Source organism: Petaurus breviceps, unplaced genomic scaffold (assembly GCF_028583685.1).
Source record: "Petaurus breviceps papuanus isolate PSGF00001 unplaced genomic scaffold, PetGlider_PUasm1.0 90654, whole genome shotgun sequence".
Classification (NCBI taxonomy): Eukaryota; Metazoa; Chordata; class Mammalia; order Diprotodontia; family Petauridae; genus Petaurus; species Petaurus breviceps.
In genome coordinates this window covers 4448547-4472619 of record NW_027187301.1, presented here as the reverse complement: position 1 = coordinate 4472619, position 24073 = coordinate 4448547, and the positions used below count along the sequence as shown (strand labels likewise).

At 41.5% G+C, this 24073-nt stretch overlaps 1 protein-coding gene across 1 annotated transcript in view; it reads left to right on the top strand.

Moving 5' to 3' along the window:
- The window catches only part of HEG1 (heart development protein with EGF like domains 1), a 127591-nt gene that overhangs the window by 17429 nt on the left and 86089 nt on the right, over nt 1–24073 (top strand). The window lies entirely within an intron of this gene.

The window sequence follows — 24073 nt, the reverse complement described above, 5'->3', positions numbered from 1 at the left end:
CTCTATGGGGCTGTGACCTTTTCTCTATAAACTGTAGCTTTTTTTTTTCTTAAACTAAGCAATTGGGGGTTGACTTGCTCAGGGTTACACAGCGACTAAGTGTCAAGTGTCTGAGGCTGGATTTGAACTCAGGTCCTCCTGACTTGAGGCTTGGTGCTCCATCCACTGTGCTACCTAGCTGTCCCAAACTGTAGCTCTTTGATGGGAGGTCCTGAGCAGTCCTCCCTTCTTTTTTGTGGGCAACAGTGGATTTCTATTTTAGATTTGTACAGCCAAATAGCAGGCAAATGCAGTCGATAAAGCCATTTTGGAGGATCTCTTGATGCTTGTAAAGCAAAACAACAACAAAAATACCTTGTTTCCAAAAATAAAGGCAAAAATTGTATCCCTTGCATTGTTTCTGGTCCTTGTATTGGTCTGGTTGGATTTGAGCCACTGAATGCTACAAGATGCCACCCAATACCACTTCTTCCATTATCATTGTTGTTGTTAGTATTAATGGTAATAATTAATCTCACCCTGTGCCCAAAGACCATTTGCCTCTTTATCTGGGTCAGGATGAGATGTAGCATTAGTCACTCAGCAAATAAAGGTACTGCCCAGAGACCAAGACGGGATATTGGAAGTCAGTCATTCTCAGAATGGAGCCAGGAACCAGTGTGGGTGTATGAACACAATCAAACTCAATTCAGCAAACTGTAGCCCCAAAGTAAGGTGTGCTGTTTACAATCTACATGTGAATTTATTGAGAGCACCATGGGGAGGGTGATGACAAGGTGTTCCTGGGAAGACAGACTGTTATAGTGGAAAGAGGATTGTTTTGGACTCAGAGGACTTGGGTTTCAGCCCTGGCTTCAGCATGTGACTTTGGGCAAGTCATTTAACCTCTGAGACTCAGTTTCCTCACATGAAAAATGAAGGTGCAGTTAGGTGGTGCAGTGGATAGAGTGCCAGATCTGGAGACAGGAAAATTTACCTTCCTGAGTTCAAATCTGGCCTCAGATACTTACTATGTGACCCTGGGAAAGTCACTTAATCCTGTTTGCCTCAGTTTCCTCATCTGTAAAATGAGCTAGAGAAGGAAATGGCAAACCACTCCAGCATCTCTGCCAAGAAAACCCCAAATGGGGTCACCAAGAGTTAGGCACAACTGAAACAACTGACTTTGGCTGAGCTAACACTTGGAATGTTATAAAAATGATGAATCGTAGTGGGAGTTCAGAGCTGAAGAGGATCTTGGAAATTGTCCAGTCTAACCCTTTCATATTACACATGAGGAAACTGGGGCCCAAGGAGATTAAATGACTTGCAGGTATAGTAGTATCAGAGGCAGGATTTGAACTCAAGTCCTCTGATTCCAAAGCCTTTTTCCACTCTATTAGCTGTAAGGAACAAGGGGAGTTGCAAGGAAGGAGAGGACAGTGTTAGGTGATTTGGTGTGCCAGCTTTTTGCCTCGTTGTGGATCGAAGCTACCAGACCATGCTCCACTCATTCCCCTCCCCCTACATCCCACTTCCCCATCTCTGGCCCCATTCCTCCACTTAGGGTCTGGAAAGTCCATTACAAAAAGAGAAAAAAGAAACAGCCCAATACATTTTGCTTGCTTTAAATTTAGTTCTAGTCACACCTAAATACCATGCAGTATTCTGCTTAAACAGAGACCCTCATCTTTCTAGACTTGTGTTAAGAACTGTATGGTCCCTTTAGAAACATAGTGATATCCTTGGTGAGTAAAGGTAATAATAACTAGCATTTATATAATGTCTTACATTATTTTATAAACATGACAATCCTACAAGGGAGGTGCTTTTATTATCCCTGTTTTACAGATGGGGAAACTGAGGTTAAGTGACTTACCAAGCTAGTAGGTATCTGAGGCCAGATCTGGATTTGGGTCTTCCCACCTTCAAGGCTGGTACTCTAGCCATTATTGCCTAGCTACCTTTGGTGACCCTGCCCAGTGGGACTTATCTGATGGGACAAAGAATAAATTCTGGGGAGAAAGGTGGGTAGGGCAAGAGATAAAAATTGGATTTATTTCAACAGCATCTCTAGCTGTCTTTGGATTGTGAGAAGCAGAGAGCAGTCAGTAAACATTTATTAAGCCCTTACTGTGTGCCAGGCACTGTGGGAAGAACTAGGGATGCAAAGAAAGACAAAGGATATAATTCCTGCCCTCGACGAGCTTACCATCTCAGCGGGAGAAAACGTGCGAGCAACTACGCACAGAATCAACTGGGAAGAGCGAACGGGGGAGAATGAAGGGGCTTCTCCTAGCAGCAGGAGTTTTAGCTGGGACTTGGAGGAAGCCAGGAGACAGAGACGAGGGAGGAAGGGGGCGAGCCGAAAGGCTTAACGAGCCCCGGTGGGAGGCGGCCGGCCGGTGCTGATCCTGCGGAGAGGTGGTTTTCTGTGTCTGCCTGTGGCTTAGCGATTATCTCATGTTAGGCTGAGGCTGAAGAAAGTCACTCACTTGGTCAGGATATTATGAGGTTGTTTTCCTTTCCCCTTTGGACAGGAGGGGATGGAGACTTCATGGCTTTAGCTTAGGGAAGAGGGACTGCCCAGCCTCTCCCCTGCAGGGCTTCCAGCGGCGTGAGCTGCCGACGGACGGATGGCGAGGTTTTGTTGAGGAAATGGCAATGTGCTCATGTTCATCCTTTACCAGGATATGGGGGGAGGGGACCGCCTGTGCTGCCACCACACCTAATCCCGGCTCGGATTGCTCTGGATCCTGGTGCTTCCCCAGGTCTGTTATTAGAAAGGACAAGTGTCGGAGCTAGTATTCATAGACCCACCTCCCACCATTCCAACCTCGTCTCTTACTCCTTCCCATATGGTTCCTTCATCAGAGCCATATTTAATTTGAAATTAAAAAAAAAAATCAACGTTCCAGAACTTAATGAGTTTTGAATTCTTTTCGGAGGTGGATTATCCAAAATTTTCCCTTTGTTTTCTTCCCCATAAAGTCATAAATCTGGAGCAAACAGAACCTTCAAAGCTAGTTACTACTGCCCCCTTCACTTTGAAAATGGGGTAACTGAGGCAATTTCAGGCATCAGTCAGTGTAGTCCTATGGAAGGAGCATTGAGATTGTAGTCAGAGGACCTGGATTCAGTCTGACTCTGCTACTTAATACCTTTGTGATCTTAAACAATTCACTTAATCTCCATGCATCTCAGTTTCCTTATCTGTAAACTATTTGTATTATCTACCTCGTGTTTGAGAAAGATATTCACCCTAAATGGTTAAAACAAAAAGTTTTGGCACTTAGAATAGTACATTTTTGTTATTTGGAAAATTCTCTTAAACAGCTGCTGGTGCCAGATAAATGAGGTGTCTGTAACAAGTGACTGAGAGATTACTGAGAAAAGAAATAGGAAGGAAAAAAGGAAGGGATCTAGTAGTGGTCAGTCAAAAAATGTTTCTTAAGAATATGTTATGTGGGCACAGTTAGGTGGCACAGTGAATAGAGCACCGGCCATGGAGTCAGGAGGACCTGAGTTAAAATTTGGCCTCAGACACTTACCATGTACTAGCTGTGTGACCTTGGGCAAGTCATTTAACCCCAATTTCCCTATCTTCCCCCCTCCAAAAAAAAAAAAAGAATCTATTACATGCCAGGCACTATGCTAAATGCTTTGGGCATATGAAAAAGATAGTCCCTGCCCTCTAGAAGCTTACGATCTAATGACAGCAGTCAAAATTGGATCAAAAGAGACACCTCATTAATTCAGAGGTTATAAAGGATATGCATTAGCCAGACCTTTACTTCAATGCAGTTTGCTTCAGTCTGGATTGAGTATCTGCACCAATCTGCACCACAGTCCTGGTGGGAACCATTGGGTATCAGTGGAAAGAACACTTAACTCTGAGTCAGTCACTAAGCATCTATGAAATACTTTCTATGTGCCAGGCTAAACACTTGGAATATAAAAATAGGTAAAAACAATCCCTACCCTCTGGGAGCTCACATTCTAATGGGGGAGACAACATGAAAGCAACTAGGTACATACATAAAAGATATGTACAGAGTTGATGGAAAGTAGATGAAGATGACCTGTAGGTCCCTTTTAGTTCTATATTTAGGATACTTTGTGCCCAGAAACATATGCCAGGCGCTGCAGGAGATTAAAAAAAATTCCATGGCATCTCCCCTACCTTTACAATGAGTACATAGAAAGAGAATTTTCCCCCATATGAAACATAGAAGTGAATGTGGTAAAGGGGAAAGACTGATGGGTTTGGAATAAAAGAACATGGGTTAAATCCTGCCTTTGCCACTTAATACTTGCATGACTTTGAGTAAATCACTTAGACTCCCAGGCCTAGTTCCTATTGTATAAAATGAGAACCTTGGATTAGCTTGCCTCTGGAGTCTCTTCTAGCCCTAAATCCAGTAATAAAACAATGTAAAGACTTGTCAAATGATGCCATAATTTAACATTAATACTTGTTGTTTAGTCATTTCAGAATCTTCACAATTCTATTTTTTGGCAAAGATCCTGTAGTGGTTTGCCATTTCCTTCTCCAGCTCATTTTACAAATGAGGAAACTGAGGCAAAAAGGGTTATGTGACTTGCCCCAGGTCACACATTTATTAAATGTCTGAGGCCATATTTGGACTTGAGAATATGAGTTTTCTTAACACCAGTCTTAGCACCCCATCCCCTGTACCACCTTGTTCTCCAGCATTTATACTAGTCATACATTTTTGAGGCTTTGTGTTTTTTAGAGTCATTCTCTTCTTCTGGGTTTGTATATTGGGAATCTCTATTACCCTAATAGCTCTTCATTATTATTTTCTCATTTGCTCAATCTTCCAGCCTATTTCTTGACTTTGAACTTTATGTTAGAACTCTGCTCAACACATTTCTGGAGGTAATATCTGAAATGAGTTTTTGGCTTCTTTCTTGCTGGGTATTGCCAGCATCTCAGGGACAGCTTAGTCTGGGGACCTATAAGCTTTCAGTGCTCCCAAAGTGGTGAGATCTGAGGCAAAGTCTAATCATTGCTTACTTGGTCTGAGCTCAGCAAGCCCCTGATGTGCATTTGGTTCTGATCAACACTCTTGTAGGCTTGTCCCTGAATGGAAGAAGTTCCAGTAGACTGATTTTAGACTCAGATACTATCATCGAGGTAGGAAGCTCAGCAGGTTCAGAGGGACAGAATCTTTGATCTGATATTCCACTTAGGCTTCAGATTGAACTGAGACCATGCTCTATTCCTAGGGACAGGTACCCTACTCAGGCTGCCCTGGAGCTGTAACCAAAAACCAAGTAGTGACAAAGTTGCTAGTTGGCACTTTCCTTTCATCCTGCACAAGGTCTCGGTGCCCCAGTGTGGCTGTGGGACCTTGCTTCGCCTTGTCTTTTTTTAGTCCCTGGGTGCTCCGCACCAGACTCTATCTCTGCTATTGAAAGACCCCACTGTCTGTTTCATTACCCTGACCTCAGTATGCTCACCTGGGCTGAAAAAAATGATACTTTGATTTTTGTCTTGGAATTCCTGCTCATGGCTCAATCTTTGTAGAGATTTTTTTTGCCTTTTTTTTTGGAGGGCAATTGGGGTTAAGTGACTTGCCCAAGGTCACATGGCTAGTTTTTGTGTTAAGTGTCTTGAGGCCGGATTTAAATTCAGGTCCTCCTGACTCCAGGGCTGGTGCTCTATTCACTTCACCACCTAGCCGCCCCTGTAGAGATTTTTTTGAGGGGTGGGGAGGGATTGCTAAGCAGCAGGCTGCTTTCTACTAATTTGCCATCTTGCCTCTGCCCTCTAGTAATATAATATTAATAAGAATAATCATTAAGCAGCTTTATACAATGTTTAAGGTTTATAAGTAACCTTATAATGTAACGGAGGTAAAATGCCTTTGAGTGGCCAAGAGGTGGAGATAGAACATAGGCCAGAATTGTTGGAGAAAGATCCATGGGGGTGGTGGGACTATCAATAGATAGTGCTCTATCAATTCTAAATGCACAATGGATTTGGACATTCCTTCCAGTGACACAGATTATAGACCATGCATTTCTGTGCATTCTTTTTTGGGGGGAAATTGGGATTAAGTGACTTGCCCAAGGTCACACGGCTAGTTTTTTGTGTCAAGTGTCTGAGGCCAGTTCCAAACCCTGGTCCTCCTGATTTGAGGGCTGGTGCTCTACTCACTGCACCACCTAGCCGCCCCCATTTCTGTGTATTCTTTGATGCTTTTATCCATATTTTCCCATTGATTCTCTTTCCCCCAACAACTCAGGGATATCAGAGGAGCAGTAAGCTCCCCCACCCCTTACCGCTATCCCCATCTCTCTCTCTGTCTCTTTCACCCACAGCCCACTCTTGCTTTCTCTTTTTCTCTCCTCTATTTTTCTCTCTCTCTCCCCTCCTCTCCTTGCTCTCCCTCTTCTCTCTCTGTCTCTGTTTCTCTCTTTTTGTCTCTCTCTCTCCAGTATATTTCTATAATGGCGTTCTTTATTCTGTTTCTTTTTCAAAATCCATTTGTTAAATACCACCCACTTTTCCTATATGTAGTTCTGGGCACTTCACTCTTAATCAGTTCATACAAGTCTTCCTAGGATTATCTGAATCTGACACTTAATACTTATTAATTGAAAAAATTAATTAATTGAAATGAAAAAATTAATTTTTAAAAGTAAAATGTTAGGAAGCTTTCATAGCAATAAACAATACTTCATGAGCACCTGTTATATGCCCAGTACTGTGAGTAATATGAATGAAATACTCTCCAATCCTGCTGAACATTTATTCCAGAAATCTCCACAGAAAAATCCACTGTTACAGTAGTCAGTGCATTAAATAGGGCTTTAAGGCCTATTTTAAGAGACTTTACATAGAGTATTTAATCTGATCTTCACAATAATCTTGTGAGGTCAGTTAACAAGCATTTATTAGGTACTTACTGGGTACCAGGCACTGCAATAAGTGCCCAGGAAACAAAGAAAAAGTGACAATAGTCCCTGCCCTCAAGGAGCTTACATTCTAATGAAGGAGATAACATGTACATATATAGGTCTATTCAAGATACATATGAAATGGATACAAAGTTACCTTAGAGGGAAAGGAACTAGTCACTTGGGGAAGAAAGATCTACTGCAGAAGGTGGTGCTTGAACTGAGTCTTGAAAGAAATCATGTAGTATGAATATCTTACAATGTGGCTTACACATAGAAGGTATTCAGTTAATATTTGGATGGATGGATGGATGGATGGATGGATGGGTGGATGGATGGATGGATGGATGGATGATGTCCACAGGGTAAGGTTTGGCAGAATGCATGGAGAATAGCAAAACCAGGAACTTAGAGTTTCTTGTATCATAGAATTTCTAGCTAGTCTGAAGAGATAATATAATTGGTTTCCTTTGTATTTCATTTTACGTATTAAAATCATTATTCTGAAACGATGTTCATAATCTATAGCAGATAAGTGGGGGGGGGTGTCTGTGACACACAGGAAAAAAAAATAAAAAAAAAGACAAAACCCCATCTTACATTCATTTTCCCTGTAGATCAAATACTTTTGCTAGTGTTTCCCTAGCAGAAGATCAGTGGCAGACACAAGAATCTTTTACTCCCATTGGTTTTTTCTTTTTTTCCTTTTCTTTTTGGAGGGGGGAAGGCAGGGCAAAAGGGGTTAAGTGACTTGCCAAGGTCACACAGCTAGTAATTGTTAAGTGTCTGAGGCCGCATTTGAACTCAGGTCCTCCTGATTCCAGGGCCAGTGTTCTATTCTCTGTGCCACCTAGCTGCCCCTCTCATTTTTTTTTCCACTAGTAGGCCCTGAAGCTTGTAAGCTGCACCTCCATTCCCTTATGTACATTTTTGACAACCATAAACTTTCTAGACAAATTGTGTTTCTATTATTTCCTTACAGTGATTGGGCCACTATGAAGAGGTCTGTGGAATAAATTAGCTTCAGAGCTTATAAAAGTCTGCTGCCAGAGCTGTTCAAATGTTTAAAGCCCAGGAACACATTTCACTAAGTTCAACCTGCAGCTGCCTGATCTTTCTTTCAGTCTCCCTCCCTCTCTCTCCCACTCTCCCCCCCCCTCCCCCATCCCTTCGTTCCCCTCTCTCCTCCTCTTCCTTCTCAGAACCAGGATGTTTTTTCTTGCCTTTTTATTGTTTCACTAACCTAGTAGGTCTCCTCTGGTGGATTGCTGCCAGCCAACTTCCTCTCTCTGGGATGTGAGCTCAAGTTGAAATGACAACACAGGCAATAGAAGGAGGACTGTTCCCCTGCCTCCTGTCTCCTGACAGCTCCTGGGTTTGAAGGGTCCAGTGAGTGCTTTCTTCCAGGTTAAAGAAGGAATTGCCAGCATCTTTGCCTCTTTTAGAAAGCGACCGGAGAGATCGCCTGGCCTCTCTCTTCAACTTTATCTTCTGTGGCAGCCCCCGGGGTATTTGCATGGAGTACTCCCCAGCTCCAAGGACCTCAGCAGGTGTTAACTCGGGGGCCAGGACTAGACGTGCCAGTAAAGATAAGGACCCAGTAAACTTTCTTTAAAAAAAATGTATTTTTAATTTATGGAATAAAAGAAGCATTTCCATAACATAGTACAATAAAAAAGATGATTGCTATGAAACTGCAAATCTGCTATGCACAACTTGCTATTCCTTTCAAAGAAACAACAGAATTATCATGAAAATTTCTTTTTTCCCCTGTCTTTTCTCCCCCTCCCCCAGATGGCTACCATTGGACATAAATAGGTTTATAAATATTACACACACATATTATTCTATACATACAAGATTATTCTATACATACTTCTATTTATCAGTTCTTTCTCTGGATGCAAATAGGAACTGGAATCATAAAGATCTGAGTTTGAATATTTCCTCAGACACTATGTAGCTATGTGACCTTAGGCAAGTTACTTAACTTCTATGAGTCTCAGTTTCCTTAACTGTAAAATGAAATTCATGTCCTCTGATTCCTTTCTTTCCTTCTCTCTTCCTTCTCCCTTCCCTCCTTCCTTCCTTCCTTCCTTCCTTCCTTCCTTCCTTCCTTCCTTCCTTCCTTCCTTCCCCAGGCTGGAATTTCACCAGCCACTCATGGTCTCATCTCATTGCTGCTCACCATGAAAGCTTTAACTTGTTATCTTTTTCCAACCTGAACTAGTTCACTTCTCCATAGGCAGCCTGGTGAACCCCCTCTCCAGGGAGCTCATCAAATAAGTGCTCAATTTCACATAGAGACTTGATCAACTTTATCCCTGCTGCTTTAGAATTTCCAAACCCAAGTCATCCATCAGCCTCAACCTACCCCAAACACAAGGATTACGGGCATGTGGCACCATGCCCAGTAATCTTGGGTTTCTTGAAAAATAATCCTCTCTCCCTGTCTCCCCCACCCCTCCCATATATGTGTATATAAAACTCTATACATATCTCTCTATATACACATATATCAGTTTTAAAAAGCTCTCTCAAACTCTCTCTCTCTGCATATACAAATTCCAAGAAACTGACTTCACGTTAAGCATAAATACTTGAGCTCTCCTTTCAGTAGCTGACATTTATGCAGTCATTCCTTCCTTATCAGTCAAGCAGCCTGGGAAGGGAAGAGCTAAGTGCTTCTGATTACTCTTGGTAACTCCCTTGACAGACACTTGGGATCAAAGGAGCTGTTAGCCCTGGAAGGGACATTTGGAGGTCACCTAGTTTACCCTTCATCTTTTATAGATGAGGCTTTTGAGGCTCACAGAGGTAAAATGATTCATTCAAGGTCACACAACTAACAGCTGGCAAAGTTTGGATTCTAACCCAGGTCAAAGAATCATGGGATCATAGACTCAAGACCTGGCAGGGCGCTTAGAACTCACCTACTCCAACTCCTTCCCTTTAGAGAGATGAAATAATGTGCCAGTGGTCAAGCATAATAAGTGACAGTGAGTAAGGCAGTAATTAGAGCCATGATTCTAAGCCAGGTCCTCAGACTTCCAACCAAGGGCTCTTTCCATGTGACCCTCCCGATAGAATGTTGTCTTAATCTAACCCTTTCCCCCTACTCCAGCTCAGTTTTACAAAGCTGGAAAAGAGCCCCTAATTTTTGGCAAGATGTTCATTCCTCCCCAGGAACAAAACAGAAGCAGTGACTCCAGGACAGAGAGAGGACATAGGGTGAGAGCAAAGTGGACACACAGTAGGCACTTAATAAATGCTTGTTGCTTGATTGATAAAGCCTCCTAATAAAGTTTATACTTGAGATTTTCAGAAGCTGCTCCAGGGGCATGTGTTTTTTTTTTTCCCAATCAGAGAATAAAACCCCAAGTCTCAAATCTTTTCACATTCTTGACTCTTCACAGCATTGCTTCTTTGTGGGGGTAAGAACAAGGAAGGAAACTAGGATCCCAGAGAGCCCTGGACAGTCCAGATTGAGGGCCGAGGCTTTTGTTCACACAAACTCACTTGGCTCTCAAACGTTCTCCACCCAGAATCATTACATCCGCAGCAGAGTTTCAAAACACAGCAGAGCAGCCGAGCTGAGTAGGCGGCTGCCTGCACAGTGTGATTTGAGGGGCCCCTGCAAGGCCCTGGCTGACCAGAAATATTCCACTGGTTCACCACCGTGCCTAAAACTCCCAACATTTAGGGAGATGCTAATTTAGCTATGGCCAGACCAAAAGACTCCCAGTATAACATGCTTATATCACTGGGGACGGAAAGAAGGGAGATGGTGGCACCCTGAACACATTAGGAGGGATCTGTGTATCAGATCTACCAGCTGTTCCTCTGGAGAGTAGAAAATAGGCCCCTACGGGAACAGAATATGGAATACAGGGTAGGGAAGCTCTTCTCTAACTGACTTTGTGGCCCTCAGGAAGTTACCTTTCCCATCCGCACCTCACTGTCTTCATCTGGAGAATGAAGAAGCTGGATTAGAGAGGGCTTCTTAACCTGGGGCCTTTGTATGGGGGGGAGGGATCCGTGCTAGATGGGGGAATCTATGAACTTGGTTGGGGGAAAATTACATCTTTATTTTCATTGACCTCTAATTGAAATTGAGCATTTCCTTTGATTAAATTTCATTAACTGAAATTTAGCCAACTACTATAGAATTAGCAGTGTCTGTGATTTGGTCAACAATAGAAATTGCCGATATTCTTATTTTATATGATAGTTGTAGATACTTTGAAATATCATTTAAGTTCATCACTACTTCAACATTACTATAGTCATTAGTCCCATTACTAGCTATATTATTATATCAAATTTAAAAAATCATTATGAAAGTTGTATTTCAATGTAATTAGTTTTCTTTGTGCTCCTATGTATTTAATTTATGAATTTAAAAATATGATTCTGAATAGACATAGAGGCTTTCCCAAACTGCCAAAGGGGTCTGTGACATACACACAAAAGTTAATAAACCTTGGGACTATGTGATATTTAAAACTTTACGGATTTATGATTCAAGCTCTGATTCTAGAGAAGATTTGATGGGAAGCTATAGGGAATGTGAAATGCAAGTAAGATATAGCACCTGGCTGGAGGAAGGCACATAACTCCCCCAGGGCTTCCCTACCTCTTATTCTTGCTCTGGGGACAATAATTAAATCACTAGGCTACTACCACTGCTACTATTACCACTAAGATTATATTATTACTACTTCTACTACAACAACTACCACATTTACTATTACTACTACTACTACTACTACCACCATCACCATCACTACTCCTACTGCTATGGCAGCTTTGATAGAGATAATCTGTGTCAGGAAGACCTGGCTTCAAATCCTTCCTCAGATACTTAGTAGATCTGCAAGTCACTTAACTCTACCTAGCCATAGTTTCTTCATCTGTAAGATAAGAATAAAAATATCATCTGCCTTATAGGATTGTTCCGAGGATCCAACAAGATAACATAAGTAAAGGGCTTTGAAAACCTTAAAGTACTGTATCAATGCTTGCTGTTCTTAAAAATGCTAGCTATTATGCTGATAGAAGATGAAAGAAGGTTCTTTTCTCGTCCTTCCCCTTCTCCCCACACCAAACATTAGCTCATTAATTGGCAGCACTTGGTGTGTTTTTCAGCCACAAATTTGATTGACTCCTTGTTACACTGTAGGGGTGGGGGCGGGCCCTCTGGGAGGAAATTGTCTCTTTGGATGACACCATGCACTCCCCGAACACACCCACTCCACAGCTCAAAAACAATGCAACTTAACCCCCCCCCCCCCCAATCATTGGGAGGTGGCAAGGAGATTGTCTCTGAGCAGCTGCTAATTAGGACATCCTACTCCCAGTCTGTGCTAACATCCCTGATAATACTGGTGTATAAACAGATGTCTTGGCACGTTAAATGCTGTAGACGTGGAAATTGTCAACTTGAGAAAAAGAATCGTACTCAAACTGCCCTGTTAATTTAATCTGCATTCGTGATGTGAGGGGAAGTGAGGGACTGAGAGCTCCTAGGGAGGGATGATGTTTTCCAGCTCCAAAGATACCTGAGGAATGGGACCTTTCAAAGAAGCAGCTAGCCAGTCAGTTTGGAGCCTTGGATTGGAATTGGTGAGAGAGTCAGGTTTAAATCATAGTGCTTGGCTCCCTTTGAGAGTTGGGGCCCACGTGAACAGAAAGAGTAATTTTTGCAGCGGGGAGCACCTGCAGTCTGAGGGGCCGCGAAGAGTCGATTTGGGGGGCCTGATTTCAAATTCCCTAACGGAGATCCTCTGTCTAGAAGTTTGTTTCTTCTATTTCTTTTCCCTCTTCTTCCCATGACTAAGAATGTTCTTTCTCATTTCCATTTTTCTTCTTAGAAGAGGGCACACCTGTTCTTGTTTGTGTCTCATCCTTCTAGACTGAAAACATTGGAAGAATAGGAATATGGCTCTTCTAAACTTTGTATAATCCTCAGTTCCTAGCCTAATGCTCTGTATGCAGTAGGTATTTAATCATGGCATTTTGGATCTAGCACTGGAAGGGTTCTCAAAGGCCTTCTAGTTAGTCTAAATCCTTTATTTTACAGATGAGGAAACCAAGGTCCAGAAAATTAGAGTGATTTGCCCAAGATCACACAGGTAGTATCAAAATGAGGATGTGAAAGTAGGAGTCCCTTCTGTAACATTAATGTTGGAAGACACAACCTAGAGGCACTTGATACTAATTAGATTTACCAGTCTGTAGCCTCGGTAAAGTCACTTAACCTTTTAGGGCCAAAGTGCCTTCATTTGTGAAATATGGGTACTGGGCTAGGTGACTTCTAATGGTCTTTGTCTTTCCAAGTCTAAATCTGTGATCTATGATCCCTGACATAGGGTCATGCAAACTCTGCTTAGATGGTTCCATTGATGAAGTGCTCACCACTCCCCAAAAAGCAACGCATTCCATTTGAGAAGGCACTAGCTGTTTTGTCCTCATTATATTGAGCTAAAACCACATCTTTGTCATTTGTGTCCATTGATTCTTGGTCTGCTCCATGGAGTTCCGCAGAGTCAACCAAGTCTACTTCCTCTCTCTAGGGCACTCTATTTCCTCATCAGTAAATAATGAAGGGGTCCGACTAGATGGGCTCTTAAGGTCCCTTCTGGCCCAGCTCTATGACCCTATAGTTCTATAATCTCTCCTGCTTGATAGTCCTTCAAATTTTCGAAAGCGTGTATTCTGTTTCTCCTATATCATCTCCTTTAAAGGCTAAAGAAGTCTTTGTAGTATAATATTTTGGGACAGGGAGGGCTTCTTTACCTTTTTCGAGTCTTGGACACCCTTTGGTAATCTGGTGAATTAACCTATGGACCCCTGCTGGAAAGCATGTTGTTTAATGCATAATCTAAGATACACAGGATTACTACATTCAATTGACATATGGATATCAACATATTAAATAAATAAGTTTACAAGCCCCACATTTCAAGAACACCTGATGTAGAGAGTTTTCCTACAGTCCTGGTTGCCTTTCTCAATATATGTCCCAGCATATGTCAGGAACCCTTTTATAATATCATGTCCAGAACTGAACACAATGCCTGAGATGGGGTCTGACTAGGTCAGTGTGCATTGGGACACTTAGAAGATCAAAGGGGTTCACAAACAGAACCTGAGATTACAGTGGGAATTCTGACTGCCAGTTCAATTTGTGGACTTGGTACTCGATTTTTGCTTCCCCCACTCTCTTATCCTCCCCCCAAGACTTTTTCCTTGATTTCTAAAATCAAGACAGTTTTTGGTACAGCTGCTCAATCAGTGCTGGATTCACTGAGTTATACTGTCATCCAAAACACATTCTTCCATCTTTGCTGTCAGGGGAATTAGTATCAGATGGTGGCAGTTTCTCCAGTTTTTTTTTAATTGAACTCAGGAAGGAATGATCTCCTCGTCTATTTTTCCCTAAAATTTTCACAGACCACGTTTTAAGCCCCATTCTTGACATCAGAATTCAGGTTTATACAATGACCAATCCTGACCCTGGAGAACTGCTCTCAGGAGAATGGTGATGGATTACAGGAGCAGAATAGGGTGTGCACTGTCAGACATGGTCAAGGGGTTGGCTTGTTTTGCTTAACTTCAGCATTACATGGGAGGGTTCTATTATGATAGCTTGTACTGGGAAATGACAACAATGGGGAAAAGCATTGAGAAGACAGGTTTTTGGTGTGTTTTTTTTTGGGGGGGGGTTGATGGTTGTGTTTTTATTTGTGGTAGTTGTTTTTAAAAAACATGGGATCACTGATTTGGAATTAAAATGGATCTTGGAGTCAAGAAACCCCCAAGGCCAACCACTTCATTGAGTAATGAGCACCCTGAAGTACAGAGAGATTAAGTGACTTGCATAAAGTCACAGGTTGCAAAGGACAGGTTTGAGCTCAGGTCTTTGGGACTCCACCCCAGTATCCTATATTGGTATAGTTCACTATACCAAGAGGTCATCATCGGTAGTGGGGATGTTGCCTTTTTTTTTCCCTTTTTCAAAATTCCTTCCCAGGTTGAGATTGAGTCTTTCTTATATAATAAAAGCTTGGATCCTCAAAAAAAAGTGAGTAGTAATACATTCTGAAATATTTCTGGGGATTTCCTGAAGTTCATTTCTGGAATCTGCCTGGAATCCCGTTTTGAAAATCGGGACGACATTCGCTCCACTCTGGTCTCTGGCAATTCTCCTTTTCCTCATAATTCCTCAATTATTAATTATTATTAACAGTAATTTCATGGCTAATCTGCAAGTTCTTTCAGCACCCTGGTGCTTGAGATTTGGAACATATTACAGGTCTCTCTAGGAACTATTTATCCTCTCTAAGAAGCTGAAGTGAAAAGAAGCATTCCTTAAGCAGAAAGATCAGCTTAAATTTTTATCACTTACATTTAAGGATTGCCCTGGGCAGTAGTACAAACATTGTTCATGCCCTGGCCCAGTTCCCTTGGTGCCCTCCTTTTCTCATTACTTTGTGGCTGCCTCTCACATCTTGCTTAGTAAAACTGCTTGTTTGTTGCCGGCCTCCTAAGAATGCTAGGTTTCTGGCAGTTACTTCCTTCCCGAGAAGGCTTTGTTTCTTTCTTTTTCTTTTGATTTTTTACATTATTTAATTTTTTCCAATAACTCAATTTTAATTCATTTTTCAGTTACAAATTCTCCCCTTCCTCTCTACTCTTCCCTCATCATTGAGGCCAAAAACAAAACAAAACCTTACAAATATGTATAGTCATGCAAAACAAATTTCTACATCAGTCATATCCAAAAATAGAAAGAGAAAGAAAAGAAAATATGCTTCTGCCTGCACTCTGAGTCCATCAGCTTAATATTTGGAAGTGTATAGTATGTTTCATTTTGAGTCCTTTGGATTTGTGGTTAGTCATTGTATTGATCACAACTCCTAAGTCTTTCAAAGTTGGTTATCTTTATAAAGTTGCTGCTGTTCCTCTATAAATTATTCTGCTTCTGCTCAATTCTTTCTTCCTCAGTTTATAAAAGTTTCCAGAATTGTTCCCTTTCATAATATTGATGATATAGTATAAACTGTTCTCCTGGTTCTGCTCAGTTCATTTTACATCAGTTTACATAAGTCTTTCCATGTTTCTTTGAAATCATCTATTTCCTCATTTCTTATAGTATAGTAGTATTCTGTCATACTCATATGCTACAATTTACTCAACTTTTCCTTTATTGATGGGCATACTTTCAATTTTCAGGTTTTTGTGGCCATGAAAAGAGCTACTATAAATATTTTTGTACATATAAAACCTTTTCTTCTTTCTTTGATCTCTTGGATATAGTCCTAGTAATGGTATATAGCAGGATCAAAGATAACGTACCAATAGTAACTTTTTTGCGTATAATTCCAAATTCCTTTCCAGAACTGTTTGTACCTATTCACATGTCCACCCATCATGTACCTGTTTTCCCACAGCCCCTCCAACATTTATCACTTTCTTTTTTGTTGGTCTTTGCCAATATGAACGGCATGCGGTGGAATCTCAGAATTTCTTTTCAGAATTCCCAGTAGGGAGGGAGAGTACAGACAACAATATCTCTTCTCTGGTGCTGACCAGGGACTTTGATGTCAACTCTCTTCTTTTCTTTCCTGCCTGCCCCCCCAACAATGGAGACCATAGGGGTCACAGAAGCCTGGCTGAACACCAAAGCACTTGCCCTACTTTGCTAGGTTCAGCAAGGTTACTCTCACATAGCAAGAGAACAGCTTACATATGTATTTACAATTGGTTCTTATTATGTGCTTACATACAAAAAACTTCCCCCTGGTTCCAGGGTTGCCTGGAAGTCGCAGATCAAGGAACTGCAAAAATCCCCTGAAATTTTATGTTTATTGTGGACCCAGATCCTGTAACTGTGCTACAGATAAGTAGCAGACTTTTGCTTTCTCAGAAACCTCCCCCAACAAAACCCTCCCTCTTGAGGTCTTCATCACTAACAGAGTGAAGCATATACAGAAGGATTCCTATTTATTTGTTTTGTATGGTGTTTCCCCTAGATTGTAAGCACGCTGAGGGCAGGGGCTGTCTTTTGCCTCTTTCTGTATCCCCAGCGCTTAGCATAGGACCTGGCATGGAATAGGTGCTTAATAAATGTTTATTGAATTCTAGACGAAGGAGCACAGACCTAAACCTGGAAAGGACCTCAGAGTTTATTTAGACCAATACCTTTCCTCCCCACTTAAAACTGAGTTAAAGATGTGAAGCCACTACTAGCCCAAGGTCACACAGCTAATATAGGATGCAGCTGGATTTGAACCTATGTACTGTACCCTCCTTCTCTCCCCCCCACCAAGCTGCACAGCCTCTCTGTCACTATGGAAGAAACCAGGGTTTTATGAGGGTTCTGGGTGCCTTGGGAAGAGGGGTCCCTGAAAGGAAAATAGTAGCTTTCACCTGCTTAATTATTTTGTCCAAGGTTGGATGGATGATCCAACTTGGGAACCCCAAGAGCATGGCCTAGTGCACCTTGAATTCAGTGTTCTTAGAGGGACTATCCCTCCCCAAGGGGCCTCCCTGATCCTAGAATCCAGTCTGCTTATTACAATGACTTGGTTGGCTTAGAGCTAGATTTGTAGACAGGGCCCTTGACATTGCCACCTGCCCCTTTTTGGTTTGTGCATTTTGAGTAGATGGTTATGTTCTGTCCACCAAGCAAAGTCCTTTCCCTCTGTACTCAGACTTATCTCAGGTAATCTCCTAGCCAGTACCATAAACCGTCCTGGGCATCTTTATCCATATAGACCTTGCATTTTCTACCTCCTTGCCTTTGTTTTTTCTATTTCCTATGCTCTGGATGTCTTTGCTATTTTTGCCGATTGAATTCTTACTCATTCATAAGCAACACTGTGTAACATTGTGATTGCTAGTGGTAGCATGTGCCACTTTTTACTGCTGTAATTTAGTGAATGCCATGTGCTTGGATTGGATCATAAGGTAGCAGTCCTGATGACCATTTGATAAAAGTTTTGCTCAGACTCTTGGCGTTAGCTTTATTTCAGTCAATTAGTGAGCTTTTATTAAGTGCTTGCTCTGTATCTCAGACCCTGTGCTAAGCCTGGGGATGTTGTAAAGTGGTTTCAGTTGTGTCTGACTCTTCTGATGTGTCTGACTCAGGTTCTGTAGGAGAAAGTGAGGCTGGTGACTTTGCACTTAAATCCAATTCACTTCAAGTCATAGCATCAACTTCCTGATGTCATGGTCCTCTGTGAGAATAAAGGACAAACAATAACATTTAACCTGTATATAGCTTGTTTGTACATATTTGTTTGCTTGTCTCTTCCATTAGATTGCGAGCTCCCCAAGGAAAGGGATAGTCTTTTGCCTCTTTATATTTTGAATGCTTAGCACAATAGCATAGTAGTGCTTAATAAGTATTTATGACTGATTATTCAAAATGGTGAAATGGACATACTTAAACTTTTGCACTACACCAACCATGTGTTGGCTTGGATGAGGATGAATGATAGCAGCTCCTAGAATCTGGAGATAATATTCTTTTCTTCCTGTTCTCCTAACACTTGCTGATCTAGAAGTATGGTAGGTTGGCACTGGCAAATGGTACAGAATTATAGAGCGGGAAGGGGCCTCAGAGAATATTTAAGTGTTGCTTTCTGCTTCCCCCTACTCCCTTGCAATGGCCCCAGCAAATGAGCAGCTAATTTCTACTGGAAGACTTCCAATACCTTTTAAGTATCTTACAAGGTAGGTATCATTTCATTTTTTTAATTTTTATTTTTTTTTTGCCTTTTTTTGGAGGGCAATTGGGATTAAGTGACTTACCCAAGGTCACACGGCTTTTTTTGTGTGTGGTGTTAAGTGTCTGAGGCCAGATTTGAACTCAGGTTCTCCTGATTCCAGGGCCCGTGCTCTATTCGCTGTGCCACCTAGCTGCCCCTATCATTTCATTTTTAGATAAGCTTTAACTATCAGAAAATTTTTCTGGTTAAGCTAAAATCTATCTCCGTGGTTTGTTCTTGAGTTTTACATTATTTTAAAATTTGATTAATATCTTTGGGTATGGTGGAGCTAAAGATAGTAATGAGATCATATTGGGCTCATCCATAAGAAATATGCTATTTAGCGAAGTCACTCTATGAGGCAAGGCTTGTGTTATAGAATGGCTCAATTCCCCAGTCTAAGCTATTCTTTCATCCCGTGTCTGCATCACATTCAGGAGAGCAGAGATTTGGTAGGTCTTTGATTAATTGACTAAACATGTAGAATCAGCTAGATAGCCATCAAAGAAGACTTTTACTTGCTTTTTTAATAACGTGGGTGGGTCTTATTGTATTATCTAGCTTACCCAGTTCCCCTTATGACAAATGGGGCAAATGTGCAAGATCACTGGATGGAAGGGGAGGTAAAGTCCCTTGCTGTGGAACTGAGTGTTTCATTTTGGAGTTGAAAGGGGGTTGATATGGAGATTGAACCGTGGTAGAACTATACCAGCCAGCTGGACACAAGTATTAGACAGTAAATAGTATGGTGACATGGCATTCTGCATTGACCAGGTTAACTGTATAGTTGTCAGATCTTGGTTTTCCTTCTTGCTGCTTTAGACACAATCTTATGGTCAGAGACTGCTGGAAATATGATTATCAGGCCCTGTGCAGAAGAAATCCAGTGATGGTTCTTGGGCTGTATCTATGGCATTCTTCACTGTTGTTCTGAATAGACAATAGGTCCTTTTGGTCACGAGGTCTGAGTTCCTGACTCCCTCCTTCCTCCTTCATTTCCTTAAGATCTTTGTAAACTCACATTTTCCCCCAGGGAGTGTTCTTCTTTTGTTCTTACTTTTATTTATTTTGAATAAACATTTATTTTCTTTCCCTCCCAAATGTACAATTTTTTCAAAAGAGAAAAACAAAGCACTCATAAGTAATGTACATAGTCAAGTGAAACAAATTCCTACATTAGACGTGTACAAAAATCTGTATCTTATTGTGCATTTCATGTTCATCGCCTCCAGAAGGAGGGGATAGTGCTTCATCTTCATAGAATTGTGGTTTGTCAGTCAACAAGCATTTATTAAGTGCTTATGGTATACCAGGAACTATGCTAAGCAATGGGAATACAAATATAGGCAAAATGAAAGACAGCTCCTGCCCTCAAGGAGCTTATATTCTAAAAGGAAAAGACTTTCTGTCTGTGTGTATACACACATATATGTATATGCACATATACATACATATATATGTACATATGTATAGGAGTTGAAAAGTGGGGGGAGTACCCATGCGGGCCATGGTGGTAAAGCCCAGAGACTCAGAAAGAGAGGTAACAGAGGAATAAAGGATGCCTAGAGGGCTTTCCTCAAAATGCAGGTTCTAGGAGGAACTTAGGAGAAGGGGTGGAGGGTGGTTCTAGGGTGGTTCTAGGCTACAGGGGAAGAGGGATGTTCCAGAGTAAGAAGGCAACTGAAGAATGGTGATAAGGTTTGGAGAGTCAGAAGAAGAGCCAAGAGAGGAATTAAGGATGGTTGCTCTGGGCCCTTCCTCAAAGTGGAGCTTCTGAGACAAACTCATCAATGGAGAAGAGGCTGCAGGGGCAGAGGGAGGAATGTTCCAGGGTGAGAAGGCCACATGCATTTAGGGAGCTCACATTTTTAATTAAGTTTTCCTTGTAGATCTAGAAGTATTCAAAGTTCACATCTTCACATACATTAAAGCTTTCCATTTTCTTCCACTTGCTCCAGTTTAAACATTGGTGGCCAAGGCAAGATGGTGTCACCCCTTGTTGCTGAGGGTTGATTATGGGCATAGCTGGTAGGCTGCTTCTGGCACTGAAATGACTGTGTGTGTGTGTGTGTGTGTGTGTGTGTGTGTGTGTGTGAACAGGGGAAGCACAAGGGAGAGAGGGATTGGGATGGGGGCCCAAGTGTCAGTGCTGTGATTGCATTGATGAAAGCTTCTAAGTCTTTCAAATTGAAATTTAGAAATTGTTACATAAATTGCCCTTTTGGTTCTGCTCACTTCCCTCTGCATCAAGTCACAGAAGCTTTCTCAATTTCCTCTGAAACTGCCATCTCATTATTTTTTTTAATTTTAATTTTTTAATTTTATTTTTAAATTTAAGTAATTTATTTTTTAAGCAATTGGGGTTAAGTAACTTGCTCAAGGTTACACAGCCAGTTATTTTGTGTGGGTGTTAAGTATCTGAGGCCAGAACAACTCTAGGGCCAGTGCTCTTACTCACTGCACCACCTGACCACCCCCCCTATCTCATTATGTCTTATTGACACAATGATATTCTATTACATTCCTATACCACAATTTGTTTATCCACTTCCCAAAAGGTAAGCATAACCTTATTTTCGAGTTTTTTTGCTAGTAGAAAAGAACAGATATTAATATTTTTGTACATGTGGTCCCTTTTCCTCTTTGATTTCTTTGAGGTCTAGGCCCCTAAATAAGAGTATTGCTGGGCCAAGAGGGCTACACAGTTTTTAGTTTGAGACCATAGTTCCAGACTTTCAGCTTTACCATAGTGCCTTAGCGTTCCTGTTTTCTGCAGGGGAGGATTTTTGATGTTTGTTAGTCCCCAGCAAGGCTCAGGGCTTCATGATATCTTGGTTTATTGTGCTAAGTAGTATCCATTTTCCATCACAAATAGACAGGATCTTTGTTTTCTTAACCCAGAGTTGATGATGCCAGTGTGTCCCTTTGGCAGTGTGATAAATAAGAGGAAACCTGAGTCATCTTTGACCCTTCCCCCCTCCTTTACACATTATTTCTAATCAGTCAATGAAGCCTATTGATTCTCCCTTCAAAACATCTCTTCTTCATTACCTCTTAAAAGGATCACAATGTCTTAAGATCCTGGATTTAGAGCCAGAAGGGACCTTAAAGGCCATCTAGTCTAATATTCCTACTTTACAGATGAGGATACCGAGGCCCAGAGAGCATAGGTGACTTGGCCAAGGTCACCCCAGTAGTAAGAGACAATAGCAAGATTTAAACTTAGATCCTCTGATTGAAAAACCACAGCCACTCCCGCCATTATAGTCATGGTGTCAGGCCTTATCATGGCAGCAACCTCTCAACTGTTCTCCATGCATCTATTTGCCTACCATCCCTATCAGTCCTACACACTTCCAACAATTAAGTCTTCCTACACCACTGCTTTCATTGTAGACTCACAGAATGCCAGAGCTGGAAGCCAGTCTATTAGAGAAAAGAATCTTGTCCAACCCTTTCATTTGGCAGATTGAGAAAATTAGTTCTGAGCTGATCTTCAGTGAACTTCTTTCTGCTGTTGAATGTCTCCACCTCCATTCTTCCTGTGATAATCAGAAATATGTGAATGACTTCTCTCTCCTCCCATTATACACACTTTGGTGCTCCTTTTTTGGAATATTGCAACCCTTTGGTACATAGAAGAGTTGAGCCTAATCTTCAACTTCTCCCCCCACTCCCAGTCAGCATATATCTAGCTGTCCACAACTGTATCCTACTTTTCCCCTGACATGAAGTTCCCTTTCCCCACTCCCCCTGAATGTGAACATTCTACAAATCCCACCTTTTCCATGAATCTCATATTGATTTCCCCTTCTTTGAACTCCTCTTGCATGTAACCAACCACTTTGGTATTTAATCATATACCACCTCCCATTGTTACTTAAGCAATGCCATGTGTATTTTTTTTTGATATAACTTTTTGTCTTTCCAAGATTTTTATAGTGGTAAGAGGGTTGGATGTGGTGATAGGAGACCTGGATTCACATCCTTACTCTCTTCAGTTTCTTCACCTATAAAATGGGGAAAATAATGATTGCTCTACGTACCTCACAGATGTGTTAGGAGGGAAATATTTTGTAAACCTTTAGAGAGCAGAGGACAGGAACTTATGATCCATAACTTTTGTCTCTCATCCAGAATCTAGCACAGTGCTGCTGTTGTTGCTGGGTTTGTCCTTGGTTCTTGTTCTCAAAGAGGATGGTGGCATCAGAGAAATGATGGCATGACTTGCAGTTGACTTCGATTTGAGTGAGGGAGGGCTGTGCAAGGTCACCAGCCCCACTGTCTTCTTCAGAGTGTAATGTTAATGGGATATAAGATCTTCCTCACCCATTAATAGGCCTTATGTGGTGCCCATTAAGGGAAGCTTACTTAGGGGAGGCTTACTTGAAGGAAGGCTTTCACACCTTTTGTTAATTTCTAATTAGGTAGGCACTGAGTCACAAGGGTTGCGGTGCCCTCTGGCTCTAAAAAGGGTATATATACTCTAAGGTTAGCATTTTGCTTTGAGGCTCACTCATTGAAAGAGTGTTCTTGTGATTTGACCAGATGAGACTCTGGGTAGCCATTAAGGAGCCTCCCCTCCCCCCTTTGAAAAACCTAGATGTTGGTGCTTCTCTCTTTGGTAACTATGTATGTATTGCCTTGGTCAGACAGTTGGATCAGTCTGTTAATCTGTGCTAATTTCTCAGACAGTTAGAAGCCCTGTCTGTTGGTCTTTATTTCTCTGCTTGTATTTTCTCTATTTTCTTTGTTTGAATTTTCTCTCAAGTTCAGGGTGCTGATTTTTCCCCTGAACTAATGAATATAATTAAAAAAGATTGCTGACCCCTTGAATCTTTCCTACTAAAGCAGATCTAAGAACTTGTGCTAGCAGCCATCCTGGGTATGTCAGTGTGGTTACTGCTATAGAGCCATCTGGATCCAGTGACCAGATAGTCATCAGGATGACTGGAGATGACCCAGGATGCAATGGGAGACCTTGGTCCTTTTAGGCTAAGGCCTTTTCACATACTCACTTAGAGTGAGGTAACACCCATTCAGTAACTCACTTCTTAAAACACAGTGCTAGATACTCAATAAATATTTTTAAATGAATAAAGTGACAGAGAAAATGGATCCTGGATTTGATTACTATAGACAGCAATTGTCTGAAAAAATTCTACCAATGTAGATGGCCACTTTCTCTGCAACTTAGACTCTAGAGCATTGATAGGTTAGGTGACTTGCCTAAGGTCACATAGCCATAATGTGCCAGAGGCAGGATTTGAAGCCGGTTCTTAATTCACTATACCACCTGTAGTATTAAATTTAAGATGGAATTATTTCATGTGTAGTCAATGCTTATAAGCAGAGTTTCCTTTCAGTAATCTTCTTTCTGAAAGCTC